Consider the following 18,643-nt stretch of genomic DNA (forward strand, 5'->3'; position numbering starts at 1 on the left):
AAGACAGAACCCTTCCCTTGGGTCGTCATCTGACCTCTATACAGCATCCTCTCAGAACAGGTATTAACTCATGGGAAGGAAAGGACAAGTCAGTTGGCATGAATTCAGCACGACAGACCATATACTGGCCACTGGACCCATTCCAGGTAAGGCCAGCTGGATAAAGCTATCAGGTGACTCTGATGGTAACTCCCAAGGACAAATCCACATTTCGTTCATAATCCCCCAACAAGCCACGATCAAGTGAGTAAATGGGTGAGTTCAGTTTAACAACTGGAAAATAAAAGAAAACTCAGATGAGACTGAAGTAGTTGAAGGCATTGAAAATGACCCCTGTGGCTGGGGAAATGGCTCAGCAGGTAAACGTGTTTGCCACCAAGCCTGGTGACCTGGGGTTGTCACGTGGTGGATCTCACACCTTCAAGTTGCCCTTTGACCTCCACATGTGCAAACACAAATAGAACAATAAGTAAAACTAGTGATATATATATAGATATAGATATATAGATATATAGATATATCGTCTATTATTGTAAAACAGTGGGGTGCACTTAGATCTCCTGGGTCCCCACTTCTGCCTTCCATCCTCTGGCACCATCACCTTTTTTCTCCTCAGTCTTCTGTCCTCTGCTGGGAGCCCCACAGAAACTTGCTGGGCCAGAGCTCTGCACATGGGACTACCACTCCTGTCACTGATGAATGGAACACCTGGCGGTGGGGGTGTGGAGGGTGACGGACACCAGTGTACCTTGGACATGAAGTCAGCGGAGTGGAAGGATGGGAGGTAGGAGAGACCTGCTAATGTGCTCCGAGTTAATTTACTCCCGGTGAGCACTGTTGGGAGGTGTGGCCTTTCAGAAAGCAGTTGAGTCAGGAGGGCTTCACGCACAGGGATTGTGTCCCTCTTCGGTCTCTTCTTTCTGCCATGTGAGGACAGAGCACCTGACTTCCAGAGGATACCACCATCTTGGAAGCAGACAGCTATGCCTCAGTTTTGATCTTGGACTTCCCAACAAATAAACTTGTTCTTTATAAATTACCCAGATTTGCACATCTGGTTACAGCAGCAGAGAACGAACACGTGTTAAGCCGAAGAATCTCGAGGAGAAAGACCAGTTCCACAATTATCCAATTAAAGCAAACTTTATTTAATACTCACCAGGAAGATGGACTCTGGCCAGGTGCATATCTAAGATTCCCAAAGAATGGCCCCAAATTTAGGTCAGTCAGGCACTCATAAAGACGACCCCCACAAGGTACTTCCCACCTTCATCCAATCAGGGGTAAGCTTATATTCGGAGGTGCTTCCTGCCTGCATGGGATTGAGCACCTTCAGTACAGTTGGGTCAACCGAACTTGCTTAGTGCTGTTACTTGTTATATGAACAGCACCCTCTGGCATCTCAGGAAGTATCTGCCCTTAGGCAAGTGTGGCTTACAGGTCAGCCTTAGCTCTTACAGAGCCTCTGCTCCCTTGGCTGAGCACGTGGGTTATCAGGTCAGAGTCAGCCCTCACGGGAAGGTTTGCACAGGCATCAGCTGATCTCCGTAGAAAACCGTTCTCAACTACATTATCCAAAACGTAGCACCTCAAGGAGTGTCTGGCACGGCAAAGCTGTACTATATGCTCCCAATGCCGTTTCCTTCTCCCCTGTGGAAATGAAGTGCCAAAGCCTCACCTGAGCTAAAAATTCTACCAGGCTGTCTAGAACAACCATGATTACAGAGCCTTGGAAGTTGCAGAGCTCTCCCCCACAATGCAGTAACCTGCCTGCGTGGTGTTTCCACAAGAGCATTTGAAAACTACCTTGATTTATGACTTTCTTTTATTCTCTAATTAGAAAAGCCTCGTGGAACTGTCACTGCCGTACTGAAATGTGGCATTTGGAACAACTTGTGTCTGAGTGGCCAAGCCGTGGCCACTTCTATTTGGCTCCAGAATAAATTCTTCTCCTATTCTCTTTACAGTAAGAGCTCTGCTTTTGTGGGCTGGGTGTGGTTGCAGACGTCTTTAGATGCAACACTTGGGAGGAGAGATGGGGGAACTGAGTTCTAGGCACACCTAGTCCACAAAATGAGTTCCAGGCCGCCAGGAGAGACATCCTGTTGGGAGCGGGAGAGAGGAGTTGTGGTTTTGCACTGGCCTGCTTCAGGCTGCTAGAGCAATAAAGGAGAGAGAATTTCCTCTCTACAGCGTTCTGGAGTGGAGCCAGCCTCTGAGCTGTTTAGTTTCTCACACAGCTCCCGGACAGCCTCAAAGCCTGTTTCTTCAGGACTCAGGACCAGGTCTGTGGTCTCAAGAGTCCCGCATCAGTCTGGTCTTTGGTGGTGATAACTGATAACCACCTTTGTCCTTAAGACTAAGTCTTCCTCTCCCAACGTGTACTTAGTACTTATCAAAAGCAGCTGCTTTTTTTTTTTTTTAAATTAACTTGAGTATTTCTTATATACATTTCGAGTGTTATTCCCTTTCCCGGTTTCGGGGCAAACATCCCCCTCCCCCCTTCCTTATGGGTGTTCCCCTCCCCACCCTTCCCCCATTGCCGCCCTCCCCCCAACAGTCTAGTTCACTGGGGGTTCAGTCTTGGCAGGACCCAGGGCTTCCCCTTCCACTGGTGCTCTTACTAGGATATTCATTGCTACCTATGAGGTCAGAGTCCAAGGTCAGTCCATGTATAGTCTTTAGGTAGTGAAAAGCAGCTGCTTTTTCTGGGGGTCACCAATACTCCCTATTCCTTAGTATCTGAAGGCCTCAGTTACCTTCCAGAAAAGAGGAGGAGATGTGTTGGCATACATCCAAGGCCTCTCCCATGCCAGTCACTGGTTCAGGCCCTGGGCCCTGTGGTCCTTTTATCTCTCCAGCAGTTGTGAAAGGCTGATACAATTTCCTGGTATTCAAGTGAAAGGCCACATGCTCCTGTGGTTCAGAAACAAGGGCCTTTCTCAAGGTCACATAGCTGAGAAGCAGGAAGAGAACAGGTTTGAAGCCTGCTCGGTCCAGTCTGAGGGCTCAGTCCAGTCTGAGGGCTCAGTCCAGTCTGAAGTCTCAGTCCAGTCTGAGGGCTCGGTCCAGTCTGAGGGCTCAGTCCAGTCTGAGGGTTTTGTTATCACCAAGTCCCCGGCTTCCCAGGGACTGGAGCATTACTCCAGACCACAGCTGAGACTGGGTCCTAGCTTCCAGTTACCTTTCCTGTCGCTCTGAAACCCTCCTTGCTTTCCTCTCTCCCTCCTTTCCTCTCTCTGTCCTTCCCTCTCTCCTCTCCAGCCACCTTCCTCTCTCCCCCTTTCTTCCCATTTCCTATAGGGTCTCCTGTACCCTAAACCTTGAACTCATAAGGTAGCCAAGGATGGTCTTGAACTCCTGATCCTCTTGCCCCCACTTCCCAAGTGCTGGAGTTTCAGACGTGTGCCATATCCAGGAGCTACAGGAGATAGAGCCCAGAATGTTGTGGATGGTAGGCAAGCAAGCACTCTACCAACCAAGCCATAACCCCAGCCGTATTCTTTCTTTGTTGCTAGGGACTGAACACAGGGCCTTCAACATGCTGAGTGTGCTAGGCTACAGAGTGCCAACGCTGAGGAACTTCCCAGAGAGGCTCACAGAGTCACGGCTCTGCCATCTCTCCTGTCTGGGGTCCCTCACTTATACATCATGATGCTAGTCAGCCTCTGGAGAGAAATGAACTCTGGGGTGGGGGAGTTAGACTTGAGCTTAAAGACAACTTGGCCAATGAATAGCTCTGCTGTGACCTGGTCCCCACTGCTCTCCTATACAAAGTTCAGTGTGGTGGATCTACCCCTGATAAGCTTCCACAGAACAGCTCCTTTCTCTGCCTGGGAGTCTGGAGTTATTGTTTAAACATCTTTGTTTCCAAGCTAAGTTTAAAACAACTAAACTGAAATGGGCTAACGGTGGCTGCCACAGATGCTGCTGCTATGGAAATTTGCATTATACACAAAATAGGATGTGACGACGTCACTGGGCATTTATCAAAATCGCAGCCGTTAAGCAACAAAGGCTGTGGAAATCATGGCTGCACTTGGAGGCATTGCCCAACAATGCCTCCTCTCAGGAGGGGCCCCAAGACCACCACTGACAATTTCCTTCAGGCCTCATCAATGTTTTTCGTTGTTTAAAGACACACATTAATTTAGAGTCTCCTCCCATTCTCTCCGTAAATTACAGCATTCAGAAGAAGTGGCAGCTGCTGTAATTAAGACACAGTTAATTGCCCGTCTCCTTAATTGCAATGATAGGATTTTGACAGTTTGGTAAATAAGAATTGTTTGGTTTCCTCTGGCAACTTCAGCCTCAGCCGACTCTCCCCTGCCAGTGCAGTCACCCAGCTCTGGGACAAAGGGGTGCAGTCCAACCCGAGAGAATGGGAGGGTTGGCGTGTTGTTTCATCTCCAGTCTTGTCTCTCTGCCAGAGCCTACCCAGCACTGCTTCTTCCCTTGCCCCACCCAGGGGGTGCCTCCAAATTCCAAAATTGTCACAGGAGCTTACTTGGTGGAACGCACGGCAGCTAGCTCCTTCACTACAGGAAACCAGAAAACACACCCAAAATCTGGAAACTCAGCTCAGCACGTCTGACCCATAGTCTTCCCACTGGTCTGGAAGAGCGTTCTACAGAAGCAGAGAGACGTTAGGAGTAGTTAGTGTTTGGTTACTATGATAAAAGACCTGACATGATGAACTTACAGTGGAGAGAGGTTTGTCTTGGCTCTCTCTGGAGGCTTCAGTCCTGCTCAATTGGTTTGTTGCTATGAGGCCTGTAATGATCAACATGCCATGGCAAGAGTGGATAGAAATGGAAGCTTTCACCTCAGGGCCAAAATGTGAAACAGAAGATGGAATCAGAGACCCACTGTCCCCCTCACAGCCACACTACCCATGACCCAGGACCCTCTAGCTGGGCCACCTCTTAGTGATCCACCATTTTCCAGAGCACCAAGCTCCCAACACTTTACCTTTCATAACAAATAATGTAGAGGAATATTAATGTAGCAACATGGCTGCTCTGGCAAGGGATCACATCCAAAGATCTAGGTTTGTGGGATCTGTTTGGAATGAAACACCTTTAATCTCTCTGGCTGGAATACAGACATGACCTTAACACACATATTTAATCCCAAATAATGAAGGTAAAACTAATTTGTAGAAGGAAGTAGCCATGTTTGAAAGTGAGTTCAAGTTTCTAATTGAGGGGCAGACAAAGTGGCAAATCAGAGAGAGTTGGCAGAATGAGTAAAAGATAGGATATGTCCAACTCTCACGAGACAGGAAAGAGAGGAGACTTAAGAGTGGCACAGGGAGAGAGAAAGCTGAGACACAAGTGGTAGTGTATGGTGTGGGTGTATGCCAGTTTTACCAGGAAAGTTTTACAGAGACAGGTTGTAGGTGAAGACAGGATGAGCCAGATGATGAAAAGGAAGATTAGAACATACTGCCAGAGTTAGAATGAAGTCAAGCAGAGCAATTCAGTCAGAAGCCAAGAGCAGCCATGCTGAATCAGTCAGCTTGGCCAGGCATTTGGGCCAGAACAGCTGAGTTGAACCAGTCAGCCAGATTTCAGAAAATACTAGAAAGGGTGGGCTTACTCATCAGAAAACTAGATCCAAGTCTGGGAGCCTTGGAGAGGTGTTTGCATTTGTCTGGCTCCCTGTAGAGTCGGATGAGAGTTGGGGTAGAAACAACGTTAATAGTGATAAGAACATAGAAACAATGTTAATAGTGATAAGAACATAGAAACAATGTTAATAGTAATAAGAAAAGAACATAGAAACAATGTTAACAGTGATAAGAATATAGAAACAATGTTAATAGTGATAAGAACATAGGAACAATGTTAACAGTGATAAGAATGCCACTCTGGTTGTGTTGTGACAGCTGGACTATTCGTTGGTCCTGTTTCTCAAAGGACACACCTGCTGACAGACTGGAAAAGGTGACAGTGACCATGTTTTCCTCAGAGTGCCTGCCCTTTCCCCAGCACATAGCTAAGAAAGGCCAGGTGGTGGTGCTCACCTTTAATCCCAGCACATGAGAGGTAAAGGCAGGAGGATCTCTGTGAGTACAAGGTCAGCCTGGTGTACAAAATGAGTTCGAGGACAGCCAGGACTACACAGAGAAATTCTGTCTTGCACCCCCCCCCAAATAAAAGAAAGAAGGAAGGAAAGAAAGAAAAAGAAAAGAAAAGGAAGGGTTTGTAGACAGGGCCAGAAATTTCTCAATAAGAGAATGAGTAAGCAGGAAAGTCCTCAAACGTGGGTTTATGTGCTAAGGTCAGTAGTTTTATCCTGCTCAGTGCATGGCTTTGACTCTAGAAGGACAAGATGGAGGCCTAGCAGTGGTGGCACAGGAGTTTAATCCCAGCACTTGGGAGGCAGAGGCAGGTGGATCTCTATGAGTTAAGGCCAGCCTGGTCCAGAAAGTAAGTTCTAGGACAGCCAAAGGTATACAGAGAAACCCTATCTCGAAATACAAAACAAACAACAAAGGAAGCCTCGCCCATCTGTCTACTACAGAGTCCAGAGGGACGCAGGAAGACACCATCAGGGAGGCAGCTGTCCTTAAATGTACTGTTTCACCATTACATAGGGGTGTGGCTGTCATCACACCTTCCCAGCACCACCTGAACCCCACATTTTACCTGTCTTTCCCATACCAGGTCTGAAGCCTCTGTCAGATGGCACAGAAAACCCAGATGCAGATCTTGCTTGTGATCAGAGCTGCACTTGGATGTGACAGACATGGTTGGCAGTTATGATCTAGTTGAAAACTGGAAACATCTCTCTCAGCCCTTCTGGTTTCAAGATTTCTATTGAAAACTCAGCTATTATTCTGAGGTCTTGCTTTCATACGAAACTCATCTTTCTTGCAGTTTTCAATATTACTGTTTTGGTCCAGTGTTTTAACCATTATATGACATATGCAGTTTCTTCTTTGTTGTTTTCTTCATTTTGAGGGGTTGTTTGTTCGTTTGTTTGTTTGAGACAGGGTCTCACTATATAGGGCTGGCTGTCCTGAAACTCGATATGTAGAACAGGCTGATCTTGAACTCACAGAGATCCACCTGCCTCTGCCTCTGCCTCTGCCTCTGCCTCTGCCTCTGCCTCTGCCTCTGCCTCTGCCTCTGCCTCTGCCTCTGCCTCTGCCTCTGCCTCTGCCTCTGCCTCTGCCTCCCTAGATCAAAGGCATGCAACACAATACCCTGATTATGCGAAATTTCTTTTCTGGCCCTGTATATTTGGTGTTTTTATTGATTGGGAATTTCACATCATGAACCTCAAGCACACTTACTTCCCAGTCCTATCAGATCTGGCCTCCCAACTGTGGGACCCTCCTCCCACCAAAGAGAAAAAAGAAGAGGAGGAAGCAGATGAAGAAGAGGAAGAAGCAGCCGCAACAGCTGAAGAAGAGACAGAAGAAGAAAATGGAGGAGGAGGAGGAGGAGGAGGAGGAGGAGGAGGAGGAGGAGGAGGAGGAGGAGGAGGAGGAGGAAATAAGTCCAACCTGCATTGCCCCCATGCTCACTGGAGCATAGTCAAACTCCCAGTGGCCAGCCCCTTAAAGAAAACTGAGTCCTTCCCCACCCACCCACTACAAGAAGCCATCAATTATGGAGAGTTACACTTCACCTTGATGGCTTTCTGTCTAAGCTGTTACTTTGGCAAGGATAGGGTGAGGGTAGGAGTTGTCACAGGAGCCTTCTGCATCCCTTTCTCAACCACAAGTCTGCAGTCATCAATACCATGGCAAAAGTAGCTTCCTCACCTTTCCTGTCATCAGGCACATGGACCAGGAAGTTACAAATGGTTTCTGGTGACAGCACAGACTGCAGACAGTCACACGGTCTCAGGGATCAGCACCTGCCGTGGACTTCAGCATGGCCTTCAGTCACAGACCACGGTCATCAATCCAATCCTCTGCCACTGCACAGGCTGCATACATCATTATAACCTTCAGCAGCTGCACAGGCCAAGGACATCAACAAGGCCTTAGGTGACACCTCAGGCCACTCACATTAACATAACCTCAGGTGGCATCATAGCCCATGGACATCAACACGGGTTTAGGCAGTGCAGACCATGAACATTTGCATGATCTTTGTGGTAACACAGGCCACAAACATCAATAGAGGCCCCAGCTGCAATAGGACCATTGCCCAGGCAGCTCTCAGCTGCAGCATCAATTCAGACATCACCATGGACTCAGGTGGCATCACAGGATACCCACATCAATATGGTCCTGGGTGGCAGTACAGCCCACAGACATCAGCATGGTCTCAGGTAGTGACTCAGACCAAGGACATCTGTATGGCCTTTGGTGATAACTTGTGTCAGGGATATCACCATGTCTCCCAGCTGCTGAAGGACCAGGAATATCCATGTGAACCTCTGGCTTCAACACACCTAGGACAGTTGACCACAGATACCAACCACAGAGGTCTTTCAAGGTCCCATCCAGAAAAACGAACTGTTCTTCATTGTGGACAGTTGTTGCTCAGAGCCAGGACTATCTATGACTGGGCAGCGTGGTAGGGGCTGAGTCAGAGTGTACAAGTTACAGGCTGCCCTACTTAACAAAGAGTTCCTCCATCCACTGCAGCCTTTTCTCAAACCTCTCACCACCGTTGAGTTTCTAGCTGCACCCCTCCACTGTTCACTCATGCCTCCATTCCTCTATCTTTCTCACCTCTCCATCAAATATTTGTCTGTCATAGTGGCATTGAAAACTGAAGTGTCCATAATGTGTGTATAATTACGTGACATATATATATATATGTATATTGTGTGACATATATATATATATACATATTGTACATTCATATGTGTTTTGTGTATATATATATACATACATTTTTAAAAGATGCTATTCTTTTTTAAGATAGATTGATTGATTGATTGATTGATTGATTTATTATAAGTATGCTGTAGCTGTCTTCAGACACACCAGAAGAGGACATCAGATCCCATTACAGATGGTTGTGAGCCACCATGTGGTTGCTGGAATTTGAACTCAGGACCTCTGGAAGAGCAGTCAGTGCTTTTAACCACTGAGCCATCTCTCCAGCTCTACACATATTGCTTTTTTGACCATGCAAATATTCATTGCAACAAGTGCTAGGTCTGGTTCAAGGTTTCTGGTTTCTGCAGCACTGTAAATACTGGGCCATTTCTGAGACTCGTCTCAGACGTCCTACTGTTGCCCAGAGTCAGGGTGATGTTGCAGTTAGGCAGGGCATCCAGGGGCAGGTTCTGTGCAAGCTCCTGACTGCCACACACCTTCCTGTCCTCAGTGTATGCCACCCCGAGGCTCACCAGGCTCGACCTTTGTGCTTGTGACCTGCAGGCAGCTGCACTCTCCATCTCCCAGCAGGGCAGGCAGCTACTGAGGCATCATCCTGGGTGCTGGCTGGCTGGCCTAGGACCATCTCTATTCAGTTGTGACATGTTTCCCAGGGAGCTCCAGGACTCTGCACTCCACCCTGCTGGCCACCCCCATGGTTGGTTCACTGAGGCCCAGCTCCCTCTTCCCAGCCTCAGGACAAGCAGCACAAGCTACGGCCACAGTGGCTCTGTGTAGGCGGCTGACCTAAGGCTTGCCCTATTCAGCAAAGATCTGTTTCTGAGGAAGCTTGGGGCCTCTCATCTCCCTGAGACGTCTACTGTGCTACAGCAGCAAAGGGTATTGACTTAGTCATTCTCCACAGAGCTCTGTTCTGCCGTCTTTCCTTCCAATCTCGTGAGTCCACACTTTAAGAGCATCTTCCCATAAGACTTGCCTTTCCCCCACCCCTCCATTGTTCTGGAGCTACCACAAGCCCTGCAGACTCCCTTCCCACTGCCTTGTCACCCCTCAGAGTCTCCATGGGTCCCTCAGACTCCTCAGCAGATGCTGGCAACCACTGCCATCTCCGTGTGCTTCTTCCCTATTTGAAGATTTTTTTTTCCTGTGATTTTATTTAAACTATTTTCTATGTCTTTGGCATGAAATCCGTTTCCTTCTTTAAAATCATATCCATAGATTTTTTTCCATTATGTCTTCTCAGAGGTCTTCATGCTCCACTCACACATTTTAAAAAATTATCATGGGGGCTGGAGAGATGGCTCAGCAACTAAGAGCACTGACTGCTCTTCCAGAGGTCCTGAGTTCAAGTCCCAGCAACCACATGGTGGCTCACAACCATCTGTAATGGGATCTGATGCCCTCTTCTGCCTCATACTCATAAGAATAAATAAATCTTTTTAAAAATTATCATATATCTTGGCAAAATGATCCAATTGTTCTTTTCTTCAAGCCTGCACACGATCCATTCTGCCAGGAAGGCCTTCCTTTAAGCCTTTTCACTCCCTTTATCATTGCAATGTGTTGGGCTCTTTGTTCCTCTTTAAAGAATTCTATTTTCATATCCCAAAATCAATTTCCTAACTTCATCTGGCTGTTTGAATTCTCTTGGGAATTCCTTCAAGGCTGTATTCTTGTCTTTCAGTTATTTGAACACATTCATAGTTGGCCTTTGTAGGAGCAGATGAAGTCCTGAGGGGATGCATATTGTTAACCTCGACATAGTCATGGCAAGGACCAAGGCCTCAAACTCGTGGGAAACCAACAAAGCCTCTCCATTTGCTCCAAGTCTGCACTGGCAAAGCCTTCCTCTGGCCCCAGTGCAAACGGTGGCAGTGTATGTAAGTGCCCATGTTAACAAATGACTGGCCAGTGTTTCCAAAAACTAGCAACCACAGCTTCCTCCTGTGGCCTACCAAAGCCTACTGAGGCTAGCCAGCCCCTCCCCCTGTGCTAAAGTGTCCAGTTGGTGCCACCCCTCTGAGTGTGTACAGCCCACCTGATGCCAGCTCTTCTATACGTGTGTTTGTGTGTCTGTCTGCCCTTGAAGATTCCATCGCTATTTGTTTATGTGTGTGAGTGTATAACCTAGACATGTGTACACTTTGAGTCAGCCTGGTACAGGAGGAGGCCAGAAGAGGGAGCTGTAAGGCTCAAAGTGAGTCTTAACTACTGGCAGACACCTTCGCCCCCCAAAGTGAGAACAGACTTCGATGCAAACGCAAGAGGTTTATTTTTAGGGCACGTTGGGGTTGACCCTCAATCAGCCCCTCGTGGTGAGTGACTAGAAGGTGACCCCAAATGGCTATAACAAGCAGTTTTTATACTTTTTAGGGGCACAGGTTACATCAGCAAGGTTACAGTTTAAACTTATTGGCTAAGCATATTGACCTTTGAATCTATTGGCTAGCAAGCATATGACATGTATTCGAACTCTATCTGGGACCAGAGGGTCAGGTGACTCTCAGTCAGTACATTCTGTGGATTTTCAAGAATGTCATTGCTCCTCTCGAGAACTGTGGGTAGAGAATGGAACTTGGTCTAGCCTTGACCCGGTGGGAAGCTGGTACTTGGCCTAATCTTGACCTGGGGCGGTGGGTGTAAGGCTGGCGAAAGCCCCTAGGGTCCTTTAGGCACCAGATCCTCTAGAATTAGTGTTAGGCTGTAAACTGTCTTGTGGGAGATGGGAACTGAACCCTGGTACTGTGTAAGCCCAGCAAGTGTGCTTAACTGCTGAGCTCCAATAATTGTCCTTATTTCCTTGTCTAAAGTTTTATTTCAGGGAGTCTTACTGGAGTTAACATTGGAGTGATGATTTTTTGAAGAAGTTGTGCGTGTAGTTTTTAAAAACAATTTAACACCTTTGCCGGGAGCTTGACCCTCACTCTGACCTCTCCTGGCTCCTTTTGCTCCATTCAGCTTAGCCCAGGATCGATTGCAACCATACCCCAACCCGGGAAAGCCAGGAGATGCTGTTCCAGTTCCACCACCGCTCCCTCTCAGCTTCTCTTTCATTCCTCCTAGCTAGCTTCCCCAAGCCCCCAGCTACCGCCCCAGCTTCTCTCTTTCTCTGCCCACCTTTGCTCCTCAGATGAAAAACAGTCAGACAGCTTTATTATTTTAGAACTTGCCAGATAGGCACAATTGCTGGGCGCAGAATCTGCTGCCCTAACCTTATCAGCTAGCCTATATCAGCCAGCCTCTGCTGCCAGTGGAGGCCATTGGTCCTAGCTTACAAGATCTTACATGGTTGTATCGTGCTTCTCCTTCCAAAGCGGGGTGGAAAAGACTCTGCTTTTTCCTGGCGTCTTTTTTTCCTCCTGGGACCCAGAAGTCCCACCTTTACTCTTCGCCCAACAATGGCTCCCGCCTTTATTGACCAAATCAAGAACCAATTAGGGAACCAGACAGTCTAAAGTTTCACATCAGGGATCTCACTGGAGTTGTCACTGGAATGATGATGTTTGGAGAAGACATATTGTTTTGTTTTGTTTTGTTTGTTACTGTTGTGTTTGTGCTGGGATCTGCCCATCTGTTGACTAACTTGGGTCACCTTTCTTCTTCCAGTAGAAGTGTTTGCCGAGTTCAAAGACTGAAAACTTTGTAGTGGAGTGGAAGTGACATTTTCCTCTTTAGCGGGAGTGTTTCAGGACTAGACCTCCCCTGATAGCTGATTCCTGTCACCATCAGCAGTAGTCCACCCTGAAAATGGCAGAGCAGGCAAAGGCAAAACAATCACTTTAATTACCCGTTGTCTTAGAAAACTCACATAACAAAACAAACAAGTGAAAGTGGAAGGGAGGGGCACTCGTAGGCGGGGACGGGGGAGTGTGGGGGGACTGACAGTGGGGATTGGTGGGGTGATGGTAAATAATCTCAATGCATCACTTACAGATGTCAGATAATAAGTTTGATCCAAACAATGAAGACAGAGGAGAGAGGAGCCTGAAGAATGCAGCTCAGAGTTACAACACAGGCTTGGCGTGTGGGGTGGGGTGCAGTGGGGTGGGGTGGGGTGGGGTGGGGTGGACCCTGGATTGGACCTCCAGCATGAAAAGACAAATTACGTAATATGGCAAAATATTAAAGCCTGGAAAAAGTAGGTCAAGGGTGAATTAAGTGTTTTACTATACCTTGTCAACTTTTCTGAGTTAGACATTTTCTACAAAAAAATATGTGGAGAGTGTGTTCAAGATACCACCGTGCCAGCAGACAGATTTCTGCCGTTAAGTCGGAGTGGGGCCTCTAGTCTGTGCGTATTCTGAGGCTTCTGTCTCCTGTGATTCTAACGAACATTTGAGAGCCAAGTGCAGACACAGGCAGTACCGAGCAGGCCTAGTACCCGAGCCCTTGGTGGCTTAGTGTCCTGTTTTGTAAGTGAAGTACAAGGCTACAGCCGAGCTTGTGGTTTTGTTGTTGTTTCTGGTTGTTCCAGGGAATGAGCCCGGGCCTTCATGCATGAACTATGTGACCTATCACGGAGGTCACCCTACCCCCCATCCTACTCCTCCACCCCATCCCACCCCACCTCCATCCCAAGCCTCGGCTGGTTTGAATGCACATCCCAGGATTTCTTCATGCCTCGCTGGTCAGTAGCTTGGCCAACAGCACACAGGTTCTCCTTAAACACCCAGTATTATTTGTCTGATACAGAGAAGTCTAAAACCTGAGACAAAGACTATTATGTTAGCGAAGCCTGAGAAGTTTGGGTTTGAATATAGGATTTCAGAACGGTAGAAATTAGAGAAGCAGGCTGAATCCCAGAAAGGAACGTTCCCTCATCGATTCAGCCTCCCCAAAGGCGTGTGGCACTCTCTACTCACCACCACCTCCATCTCCCCAGTTGCTTTTGGGTGTTTACCACGGCGAAAGAAAACAAACCAAGACAATGGCTTAGGAGAGAGAAGACATTGACTACAGAACAATCTCTAAGTGCAGATTATTAAAAAAGAAAAAAAGACCCGCAGCAGCTCTCTGCTCCCAGAACCCGTGGGAGAGATACCTTACTGCCTGGTCGGGTGGGCACTCCTGAGGCTGCAGAGCGGAAGAGACCACCAACACTGCCCACCCCTGCCCACATCCCTGACCCAAGAGGAAACTGTACAAGGCCTCTGGGTTCCTGTGGGGGAGGGCCCAGGAGCAGCAGGAGCCCTGCCTGAGACACCGCCGGATCCTGAAGGAAACAGACCGGAGGAAAACACCGGAGGCCATCTGGAACCCTGGTGCACGGAGGCTCCCGGAAGAGGCGGCGCAGATCTTCCCGGTCGCTGCCACCGCGGAGAGCCCGTGGGGCAGAACCCCGCGAGCGAACTCGAGCCTCGGGGCCACAGGGCCCAGGAGCAGCAGGAGCCCTGCCTGAGACACCGCCGGATCCTGAAGGAAACAGACCGGAGGAAAACACCGGAGGCCATCTGGAACCCTGGTGCACGGAGGCTCCCGGAAGAGGCGGCGCAGATCTTCCCGGTCGCTGCCACCGCGGAGAGCCCGTGGGGCAGAACCCCGCGAGCGAACTCGAGCCTCGGGGCCACAGGTAAGACTAACTTATCTGCTGCAAGTGACTTGCCTGGTGGAATCGGGACAACAGAGGCAGAATCCAGCTAGGACCAGGCACATCCTGTGTTTACCGGAAGTCCCACACCCGCAGCTCCCGGCCCACAGCATCTCACTGCTCCCAGAGCCCGAGGGAGAGATACCTTACTGCCTGGTCGGGTGGGCACTCCTGAGGCTGCAGGCGGAAGAGACCACCAACACTGCCCACCCCTGCCCACATCCCTGACCCAAGAGGAAACTGTACAAGGCCTCTGGGTTCCTGTGGGGAGGGCCCAGGAGCAGCAGGAGCCCTGCCTGAGACACCGCCGGATCCTGAAGGAAACAGACCGGAGGAAATCTCCGGAGGCAATCTGGAACCCGGGTGCACGGAGGCGCCCGGGAGCGGCGGCGCGGACCTTCCCGCTCGCGGCCACCGCGGAGGGCCCGTGGGCAGAACCCCGCGAGCGAACTCGAGCCTCGGGGCCACAGGTAAGACTAACTTATCTGCTGCAAGTGACTTGCCTGGTGAACTCAAGGCACAGGTCCACAGGAACAGCTGAAGACCTGTAGAAAGGAAAAACCACACGCCCGAAAGCAGAACACTCTGTCCCCATAACTGACTGAAAGAGAGGAAAACAGGTCTACAGCACTCCTGACACACAGGCCTATAGGACAGTTTAGCCACTGTCAGAAATAGCAGAACAAAGTAACACTAGAGATAATTTGATGGCGAGAGGCAAGCGCAGGAACCCAAGCAACAGAAACCAAGACTACATGGCACCATCGGAGCCCAATTCTCCCATCAAAACAAACATGGAATATCCAAACACACCAGAAAAGCAAGATCTAGATTCAAAATCATATTTGATCATGATGCTGGAGAACTTCAAGAAAGACATGATGAACTCCCTTAGAGAACAAGTAGAAGCCTACAGAGAGGAATCGCAAAAGTGCATGAAAGAATTCCAGGAAAACATAAATAAACAAGTAGAAGCCCATACAGAGGAGACACAAAAATCCCTGAAAGAATTAAAGGAAAACACAATCAAACAGTGGAAGGAATTAAAAATGGAAATAGAAGCAATCAAGAAAGAACACATGGAAACAACCCTGGATATAGAAAACCAAAAGAAGAGACAAGGAGCTGTAGATACAAGCTTTACCAACAGAATAAAAGAGATGGAAGAGAGAATCTCAGGAGCAGAAGATTCCATAGAAATCATTGACTCAACTGTCAAAGATAATGTAAAGCGGAAAAAGCTACTGGTCCAAAACATACAGGAAATCCAGGACTCAATGAGAAGATCAAACCTAAGGATAATAGGTATAGAAGAGAGTGAAGACTCCCAGCTCAAAGGACCAGTACATATCTTCAACAAAATCATAGAAGAAAACTTCCCTAACCTAAAAAAAGAGATACCCATAGGCATACAAGAAGCCTACAGAACTCCAAATAGATTCGACCAGAAAAGAAACACCTCCCGTCACATAATAGTCAAAACACCAAACGACAAAATAAGGAAAGAATATTAAAAGCAGTAAGGGAAAAAGGTCAAGTAACATATAAAGGCAGACCTATCAGAATCACACCAGACTTTTAGCCAGAAACTATGAAGGCCAGAAGATCCTGGACTGATGTCATACAGACCCTAAGAGAACACAAATGCCAGCCAGGCTACTGTATCCTGCAAAACTCTCAATTAACATAGATGGAGAAACCAAGATATTCCATGACAAAACCAAATTTACACAATATCTTTCTACAAATCCAGCACTACAAAAGGATAATAAATGGTAAAAGCCCAACATAAGGAGGCAAGCTATACCCAAGAAGAGGCAAGAAACTAATCGTTTGGCAACAAAACAAAAGAAGAAAAAAGCACACAAACATAACACATCCACGTATGAATATAACAGGAAGCAATAATCACTATTCCTTAATATCTCTCAACATCAATGGCCTCAACTCCCCAATAAAAAGACATAGATTAACAAACTGGATACGCAACGAGGACCCTGCATTCTGCTGCCTACAGGAAACACACCTCAGAGACAAAGACAGACACTACCTCAGAGTGAAAGGCTGGAAAACAACTTTCCAGGCAAATGGTCGGAAGAAGCAAGCTGGAGTAGCCATTCTAATATCAAATAAAGTCAATTTTCAACTAAAAGTCATCAAAAAAGATAAGGAAGGACACTTTATATTTATCAAAGGAAAAATCCACCAAGATGAACTCTCAATCCTAAATATCTATGCCCCAAATACAAGGGCACCTACATACGTAAAAGAAACCTTACTAAAGCTCAAAACACACATTGCACCTCACACAATAATAGTAGGAGACTTCAACACCCCACTCTCATCAATGGACAGATCATGGAAACAGAAATTAAACAGAGACGTAGACAGACTAAGAGAAGTCATGAGCCAAATGGACTTAACGGATATTTATAGAACGATCTACCCTAATACAAAAGGATATACCTTCTTCTCAGCTCCTCATGGTACTTTCTCCAAAATTGACCATATAATTGGTCAAAAAAAGCAGGCCTCAACAGGTACAGAAAGATAGAAATAATCCCATCGTGCTATCGGACCACCACGGCCTAAAGCTGGTCTTCAATAACAATAAGGGAAGAAAGCCCACATATCGTGGAAATTGAACAATGCTCTACTCAATGATAACCTGGTCAAGGAAGAAATAAAAAAAGAAATTAAAAACTTTTTAGAATTTAATGAAAATGAAGGTACAACATACCCAAACTTATGGGACACGATGAAAGCTGTGCTAAGAGGAAAACTCATAGCGCTGAGTGCCTGCAGAAAGAAACAGGAAAGAGCATATGTCAGCAGCTTGACAGCACACCTAAAAGCTCTAGAACAAAAAGAAGCAAATACACCCAGGAGGAGTAGAAGGCAGGAAATAATCAAACTCAGAGCTGAAATCAACCAAGTAGAAACAAAAAGGACCATAGAAAGAATCAACAGAACCAAAAGTTGGTTCTTTGAGAAAATCAACAAGATAGATAAACCCTTAGCCAGACTAACGAGAGGACACAGAGAGTGTGTCCAAATTAACAAAATCAGAAATGAAAAGGGAGACATAACTACAGATTCAGAGGAAATTCAAAATATCATCAGATCTTACTATAAAAGCCTATACTCAACAAAACTTGAAAATCTGCAGGAAATGGACAATTTCCTAGACAGATACCAGGTACCGAAGTTAAATCAGGAACAGATAAACCAGTTAAACAACCCCATAACTCCTAAGGAAATAGAAGCAGTCATTAAAGGACTCCCCAACCAAAAAGAGCCCAGGTCCAGACGGGTTTAGTGCAGAATTCTATCAGACCTTCATAGAAGACCTCATACCAATATTATCCAAACTATTCCACAAAATTGAAACAGATGGAGCACTACCGAACTCCTTCTATGAAGCCACAATTACTCTTATACCTAAACCACACAAAGACCCAACAAAGAAAGAGAACTTCAGACCAATTTCCCTTATGAACATCGACTTAAAAATACTCAACAAAATTCTGGCAAACCGAATCCAAGAGCACATCAAAACAATCATCCACCATGATCAAGTAGGCTTCATCCAGGCATGCAGGGATGGTTTAATATACGGAAAACCATCAACGTGATCCATTATATAAACAAACTGAAAGAACAAAACCACATGATCATTTCATTAGATGCTGAGAAAGCATTTGACAAAATTCAACACCCCTTCATGATAAAAGTCCTGGAAAGAATAGGAATCCAAGGCCCATACCTAAACATAGTAAAAGCCATATACAGCAAACCAGTGGCTAACATTAAACTAAATGGAGAGAAACTTGAAGCAATCCCACTAAAATCAGGGACTAGACAAGGCTGCCCACTCTCTCCCTACTTATTCAATATAGTTCTTGAAGTTCTAGCCAGAGCAATCAGACAACAAAAGGAGGTCAAGGGGATACAGATCGGAAAAGAAGAAGTCAAAATATCACTATTTGCAGATGATATGATAGTATATTTAAGTGATCCCAAAAGTTCCACCAGAGAACTACTAAAGCTGATAAACAACTTCAGCAAAGTGGCTGGGTATAAAATTAACTCAAATAAATCAGTAGCCTTCCTCTACACAAAAAAGAAGCAAGCCGAGAAAGAAATTAGGGAAACGACACCCTTCATAATAGACCCAAATAATATAAAGTACCCGGTGTGACTTTAACCAAGCAAGTAAAAGATTTGTACAACAAGAACTTCAA

Source organism: Rattus rattus, chromosome 10, assembly GCF_011064425.1.
Source record: "Rattus rattus isolate New Zealand chromosome 10, Rrattus_CSIRO_v1, whole genome shotgun sequence".
Taxonomy (NCBI): Eukaryota; Metazoa; Chordata; class Mammalia; order Rodentia; family Muridae; genus Rattus; species Rattus rattus.